Genomic DNA, 8002 nt, shown 5'->3' on the forward strand with positions numbered 1-8002 from the left:
CCCTGTTCAGCCTCAGCAAGAGGAGGTTGAGGGGGGACCTGGTGGCTGCCTACGAGCTCATCGGGGGGGATCAACAGCAAATAGGGGTGACAAGGAACAAGGGTCATAAGCTGATGGAGAATAGGTTTAGGTTAGAGATCAGAAGGCAATATTTTACAGTTAGGGTGGCCAAAATCTGGAACCAACTTCCCAGGGAAGTGGTCCTCGTCCCTACTTTGGGCAAATTCAAGAGGAGGTTGGATGATCAGCTGTCTGGGGTCTGTGGCAGGGGGTCAGGCAGGGGGTCAGGCTAGATGATCTGTTCATGTCCCTCCTGACCCTAGCTACTATGAAACTATAATATAACAGGATTATTTCCTGGGTGTTCATGTTAATGATGGTCCCTTGTAGCTCCAGGTCCTGAGAAAAGAGCAAAGAGCACATAGAGGAGATTTAATTCTCCCTTTGTTTTTTTTTTCTTTCTTGTCAGAACTATTCTGTGCTGTTTTTAACATGTTTTATGAGTTGCTCCCTGGAATACCATTGGCTTTGCACTTTTAAGTGAGCAGTCTTAAAGTTTGCTTGCTCTTAATTTATTATGTGTAACTCAAGCTTCGCTGATTCTTGAAGTGCTGCACTTCTTTTATTGTTCCGTAAAAGCTTTGGTTGCTTCATGCGTTGTAAGCCAAATTCACGATGTATTTTTTTTTAAGTCTCACATCTGTTTAAACTAACATAGGAAAAAGCATGCATCTACATGGGCATGTCCTAACTCTCTAGAGTTTTTTTCCTAAAGCTAACTTATTTAAAGCTCTCACACAACATTCAACTTACTTTATGCCTAAACTGGACTGTTCTCTCTTTTTTTTACCTACAGAAGTATAGCCCTGATACTTCTTTGTATGTATGTTTTGTACCAACAGAAAATAAACTGTTAGATACAATTTTTGTAATGCTGCTTATACCAATAGCATTTTGTAGGGCAAGACTAAATGAGTTACTCTTTGAAAGCTTGTGAATGCAGTGTAGAAGCTCGCTGGTCCTACTCTAAATCTTTCAAATTCCAGCTGAACAATAGAACCAAGCATTTCTGATTACCTAGTATCTTAATCAAAGGTGTTAAGTGATGAGGGAGCAAATACTCATACTTGAATGCCTGTGAAGGTAGGCCAAACAACTTGTTCCTTAGAAGTAACTCAGCATATTGGAAATGTTCAATAAACTGCGTGTTTCTTCTTTATAAGAAACTCCAATTAGTATGTACATTTCAGAAATTAATTGTAGACTTTCTTTTTTCTTTTTTTCCTGCACAATTTTCTGATGAGCCAGACACCTCCGTTTCCCCGCCCCGAGCCTCGGTGTGCTTGAGCCAGTTAACTTTGAGTTGTTTTTTTTCATGCTTGCTTTCGAGAGCATTTATCATTCAGTTCTCTCCTCCACCCTTCTTTTCCTCCTCTCCCATTGTAACAAAACATTTTGGACAGCACTGATGGTTATATACAATTATCTAAAATGCTTGTCTATAATTTATATTTGTTCCATTGATTTTTTTGAAGCTTACATTTATAAGGACTGTAAAGAAAGGGATTCTTTTACTTTTATGTTGTATACTATTTTTCACGTTCTTTATCTGCAGAAATCTCTTGAGTGTTTAATAATTATTGGGAACAGAGCCAAAGTTTATATGACTGACCAGGGTTAAATTTCATTTTGCATGTTAAACTTTTTCAACATTAAACCAACAAGACTACGTGCAAGTTCTTTGGAACTAAAACAAAAAAAATCTTGCATCTATGTAAGGAAGGATCTGTCACCAATTGTTTTTAAGCCTGGTATTTTCCACGAAAACCATTGCTAAAGGTGTGGGGGGATGACGACAAAAGCCACAAAAATGTTCCTTTTATGTACATCTGAAATTGAATGTCATTGCTAGAGGGGTTAGCACATGGAATATGATGCAAAGCAGTGTATAAACAGGTAACTGCTTGTTTTTTAACTCTGACTTATTTCATTTTTACTTTTAATCAAAATATATAAAATCTTTGGAAAAACCTTTCTTACTCAAGCCTTGAGCTTTTCAGTTATTTGCTTGCTCGCTTGGGTCCTAGAACAGAAAGATATAAGGTATGCACCTGCATGTGGAAGTTCTCCCAAACTTAATGGGTGCATCTACACATGCAGTTAATGCAAAGTAACTCCAGCACAGTTTGTGTGGGGCTAGGTGGCAGGCAGCCTCTGCACTGTAGCACCCTTGTGCCCCAGCCTGCCCCAGTCACTGTCTACATGTGCATTTCAGCAGTTTGTGCCAGAGTTCACTGTTCCCAGGCACAGCATCTAGATGTGGCCTGGGCCAGCAACACTTTGAACCAGAGCAGAGCAACCCAGGGCTGGCAGGAGGCATGCGGGCTCAGCCTCAGATTCCCAGTGGCAGCATCGGGTGGTGGAGGTGCTAAAGTGTGGGGCTAGTTGGCAGGCAGCCCCTGTACTGTAGCACCCTTGTGCCCCAGCCACCCCTGGTCACCGTCTACACGTGCATTTCAGTGCAGTTAAGTACTCTGCTGTAAGGTAGTACTGCCCCTGACAGTACTATCTTTCACAGAGTTAGTTAATTAAAAAAATCTTGCCCTAATGCTAGTGCGCGTGTAGATGGTGATGCTTTATTGTGGAGCTAATTAGTTTATTCAGCAGTAAAGTGCATGTGTAGATGCACCTGATGGGACTTCCTTGTTCAGCATATTAAACTTGATGTTGCACCCAGGGCCTAGCTGTTTGCACACGTGCTGAACTGAAATCTGTGCAATGGCTTGTGAATAAAGTTGAACTTGGAGTATCTGAGTTAGAGTACAGTGCTGTCCCTGTTTCAGGAAGCAATGGTTAGACTGTATGCTAATCCCTTTGTACATGAGTCATTTGTGCTTTGTGAGAGAGATTTAAATTTGTAGTGGAATTTATTGTTTCCTGGTGGACTGCTATATATTTTATGCTTATCACTTTAAATATTATCTAGGCAGATGTTACCTAGATGTACATCTACAGTGTCCTATTAAGTGTTAGCAAGTAGATGTGTATAGGTGCTATGCATGTGTGAAGATTGGCATGTGGATGGACAGACTTGCTTTATTTCCGACTGTTAGGTTGGCCTGTTGGAGAAATGTATACTGCTGTTAAACGCTGTCATTAAAAGCATTGTCTTGTCTTAGTCCAGCCTTTTGTCTTCTTTCTTTGGCGTGAACGAAAGATTATCTTATTTCATAAGAGGCAGACTGAGCTGATCCCAGGAATATTTCAGTTTTGCTCAAATAGATGCCCTGTTGCAAGCTTTTGCTGCCCTGACAGACAAAGATCTTAAATAAAAGTATCCCATTTTACCAACATAAATATTTGTCCATCCAGAAAAGGCAGCTACCTCTACTCAACCCACTTGCTTCCCAGTGTCTTCAAGGAGGAGGAATGGGTCTTACAGCATGCCCTGAATTAAGCAGACCTGGTGCTCAGGACCCACTTCGTGCAACGGCTTTGTTGTCAGCTTGTTTTTTATCTGGAATTTGAGGGCAGCGCTCTTCCCTGGGGTATGGAGATTTATGCATACCTCATACTTGTGAAGCAGAACGAGGTGAGTGTTATTTTGGCAAATGACAGCATCTTGCCAAATGACAGCATTTGACAGAGCTGACAAACTGCCAGTTCCTACGAACAGAGCTGCTTGTGGAGAAGCCAGTTCAGCAACAAAAACTAATAGAGTCCCTGGGGAGGTAATGCAAGAAGTGGGCCTCTACGGTTTAGTTCAGCTACTGTGTCCATCTTCTGTTATTCCTCCTATGAACGGCGGCTAGGAGCGTGCTCTGCAGTCTTTGACTGGCTCGTACACACCAAATATTTCTGTTACACTGGGAGAAGGGCTCTGGTGCAATCTTTTGGACTGTGAACACTTTTAGGCAGGCAGCAGCCCTTAGTCTGTTTGCACAGTACCTGCCGCAACAAACCGAAACGTGAAAAGCACAACTCCTTCAGCTGCGGGTGGCCTGTTGTGCCCAAAGCTTAAAAGCTGGATGCACTGCTCTCCCCAGACCCTTTTGTTGTGTGGTTTTTATATATTTCTCTTTCCTCTCTGCAGGGAATCCTATGATTTAAAAAGTTGTCATAGCTTTCATAGCAGGCGCTTCCTAGGACTCTGGCCCTGAGTATGTGCTATCACAATCTTGGTTTCAGGCCCCTGGCATTTAGCTAGCTGGCCTGCTCCATAATGAAACACTTCCATTCTTTTATTAAAGAGCAGGATGACTTTTATTCCATTTGGTCTTGACTGAGAATGACACGGGTTACAAACCAGAGTTGTTGTCAGTTAGTGTCAATGTTAAGGTGCAGAGAGGAAGATCACGACAAAGGAAGTGGGTTTTAGAAACTACAGGTTTTTTATTTATAAAGTATTGGGCACTAGAAGCATGTGTCTGTCAGACCTCCTCCCAGGGCTCGTCTCTCCTGTTTCTCTCTTACATAATCTCCAATGTCTTAAACCTATGCATATTCTAATTAGATATTCCCTTCTTGACTCTGCTTAGGGTGTGGTGGGTGTTCCCAACACTTGAGATTTAGTTTTCTTGGTTTTAGCTTCTCCACAAACATTTATTTTCAACCCAAGCCCTGGTTCTGTAGTGCAGCGTCAGGGACATGATATGAATGCAAAGAAGAAAAATGACTAGCTTATAAGACACAGAGGGAGAGATTGTGTTGAGTGAGTAATATCACCAGCTACCAGGGTTGGGAGCTTGAGCTCTGTGTCTGTTCTGATCAAAAGAGAAGGCTTGTAATCCAGGACACGGGAGCTGAGCCATTAAAGAGGCTAACACAGCCACCGATGGGTTTGGGAGCATGTCTTTGTGGAAGACAGGCATCCAATCAGTCAGTAAATCCCCGTTCAACAGACAATCCCCAGACCAGCAGTACCGGCTGTAGCACAATTAAAGTCATCTGCTCACAAAAGAGTATGCACACTTTTTTACCCAAATAGAGTTTCTGTGAAAAAGAGACCTAGGCTGCTGTCCTGCAAGCTGTCTGCCAGTTTAGGTATTTGCTGTAATGCAACTTACCTAAGAAAAGGGAGGTGCAACCACCAGTTGGCACCACGTGAGTGGGGCACGCTGGCAGATGGGGTCAGAGATTGCATGGTTCTTCAGTGACCTCCCTGTCTGTCCATTCAGCCTTTCTCACAGTTGCTGACCACTTTTTAAATGGAAATCTAAGGCTATCTCTGGCTGGTCTGTCCTGTATCTGTAACTGCTGCTTGATCACTGCAGTGTTCCTGGGCCCAGAGAGTGTGCAAAAACTTAAACACAGACAAGTGCAATGCAGTTTAACACCCCTTTGAAAACATGGGTGCCTGGGTCTAACCAACCTCAATGTTATAAAAAATTATCAACAAGTATTTATACATGAAAATAAGCAACTCTCAGGTCTGAGCCAGTTTTTGAAATAAGAAGTGTATCAGTTTTGCTAAGAGACAAATTGTTTGAGATTTGAAACGGCATTAGAAAAGAGCGCACTCTCTCTCTCTCTCTCTCTCTCTCTCATTCTGATTTATGCAATATTTTTAATAAAATGGTTCAGAAATTCAAATAAAGGTATTATGTTAAAGTACAGTATCGGATTACTGCAGATGTTTAAAAGCACAACTGAAATAAATGCAGCCTTCATACATTTATTCTGGGGACAGATTTGCATGCAATGTCTGGCTATTCAGTCTCTTAGTGATGCCAGCTCTCGTAATCCCTGCCCCCTCCCAATGCTATTCTCACAGTATTTGTGTTTCCCCTCTATCCCTCTTAAATCTACGCCTCCTGGAGGTATACGCATAGGCAAGAATCTCATCTCTTATTCTACCCTTCAAGGAAGAGAAACTTTTATTCTACGAACTGTGAAGATTCAGAAGTAAGTAAATAGAAGAAAGTAAAAAGAAATTGGTTTTTAATCTCATGATTTTTGAGGCCGACTCATGGGTTTTTTTCAACGTTTGTTTGGAAATGTTGGGTTCTTATATCTACACTTTAAAAAGATAGGTGATTTATTTATAAATTTAAGTACTCCAAGTGAGTAAACACAACTTTAGGAAGCAGTGGATTTAGGCATGTGCTTTTTGTAAGCCACAGTATATGTGCCCGTATCTAGGTCAGGATTCAGGTATGTTCTGGAAAGTTGTACTTCAGTACATTGATGCCTATTAAACATTTAGCAATGTGTTCAGCTCATGAGGAATCTGTTGTTTCAAATGCTTATAACCTGGTTATAATAATTTTATCATTTGCCACAGTTGCTGGCCCTCCCTCCATCAGATTGTGATGATAGATCAGGAGAGCGTCTCATCTCAGAGAGTAAGTAGATGTGGATGGCGATATGAGCCCTGCATCGATGATGTTAACTGGTGGCTACGGAGCTGGTGCAGCCAGGCAGGCCTCAGGTTCCTGGACAACGACCCACAGTTTCGCACAGGGGACATGCTTGGGAGGGATGGGCTACATCTCTCCCCTAAAGGCAAGTGTGTCTTTTCTTCCAGGTTGGCTGATCTCGTATGGCGTGCTTTAAACTAGCTTCGCCAGGGGATGGGGCCACAGGAGGACACCTCCCAACCAAGACGGTTGACAAGCACGAGGAGAACCCAGGTAAGTGACAGGGGTCCGGATAGTCCTAAGAATTGTGGGGTGGTGCATGCATCAATACAAGGCGGGGGTGTGGCGCTCTACATCAAGGAGCAATACACGTCCTCAACTAACAGGATGGGGACAGAGGAGGGGCAGGCTGAAGTGCTCTGGGTCAGAATACAGGGGGGGTCGTGAGGAAAGGGACTTAATGGTGGGGGTCTACTCCAGACCACCCAACCAAGGGGAAGAGCTGGACCGTGAATTCTCGGGCCGGCTTGATTACCCGGACATGTGGTGGGAGGAGCAGTCAGCCAGGTCGGACCGCTCACGAAAGTTCCTTGCTGAGATACAGGACCTCTGCTTAACCCAGGAGGGGCACAGTCCCACCAGGGGAAACACCCTCCTGGACCTGGTTCTGGCCACAGGTGATGACCTGGTGAGGGGACTCCAGGTTCTTGACCACCTGGGCGACAGTGATCATCACCTACTGGAATTCATGATCCAGCGCAGGGTGTCAAGGGCCTGAAGTAAGGCAGTAGGCCTTGACTTCAAGAGAGCCAACTTCAACGAGTTGAGGAGATTGGTAGGAGAGGCACTGGGGTCCTGGAGAGTTGGGGAACTGGGTGTCCAAGATGAGTGGTTGTTCCTTAAGGAGATGATCCTCCGAGCCCAAGGGGTGACAGTCCAAACAAGAACCAAAGGGGGCAAGAGTGCTCAAAAGCCCCCATGGCTCACCAAAGGCATTCAGGAATGTCTGAAAGCTAAAAAGGAGGCATATACCCAATGGAAGGGAGGAGCTATCACCAAGGAAGATTATACCTCCATTGCTTGAGACTGTAGGGGGCTGTTAAGAAGGCTAAGTCAGAGACAGAACTGGGACTAGCAACCCGAATCAAAGATAACAAGAAGTCCTTTTTTAAATACATAGGCAGTAAAAATAAGGCACTGGGTAATGTGGGGCCCCTGCAGGACACGCTTGGAAATGTGGTGGTCACACCAGATGATAAAGCTGACCTCTTTAACAAATTCTTTGCCTCCATTTTTCTGAGCAGGGATCAGGACATCCCTCCCAGTGGGATTCAAGACAGACTCAGGAGAGGCACCGCCAGGCCCAGGGTCAGTGAGGACCTAGTTAGAGAACTTCTGGTGGGACTGGACGTGTTCAAACCAGCAGGTCCAGATGATCTCCACCCCAGGGTGCTGAGGGAATTGGCAAAGGTCATTGTGGGACCACTGGCACAGCTTTATGAGCGAGGTGCCAGAGGACTGGAAAACGGCCAATATGGTCCCCATTTCAAAAAAGGAAGGAAGGAGGACCCAGGAAACTATAAGCCCATTAGTCTTACCTCAGTCCTGGGGAAGCTCTTTGAGAAAATTATCCAGGAGCACAT

Source organism: Alligator sinensis, unplaced genomic scaffold, assembly GCF_000455745.1.
Source record: "Alligator sinensis unplaced genomic scaffold, ASM45574v1 scaffold170_2, whole genome shotgun sequence".
Lineage (NCBI taxonomy): Eukaryota > Metazoa > Chordata > Crocodylia > Alligatoridae > Alligator > Alligator sinensis.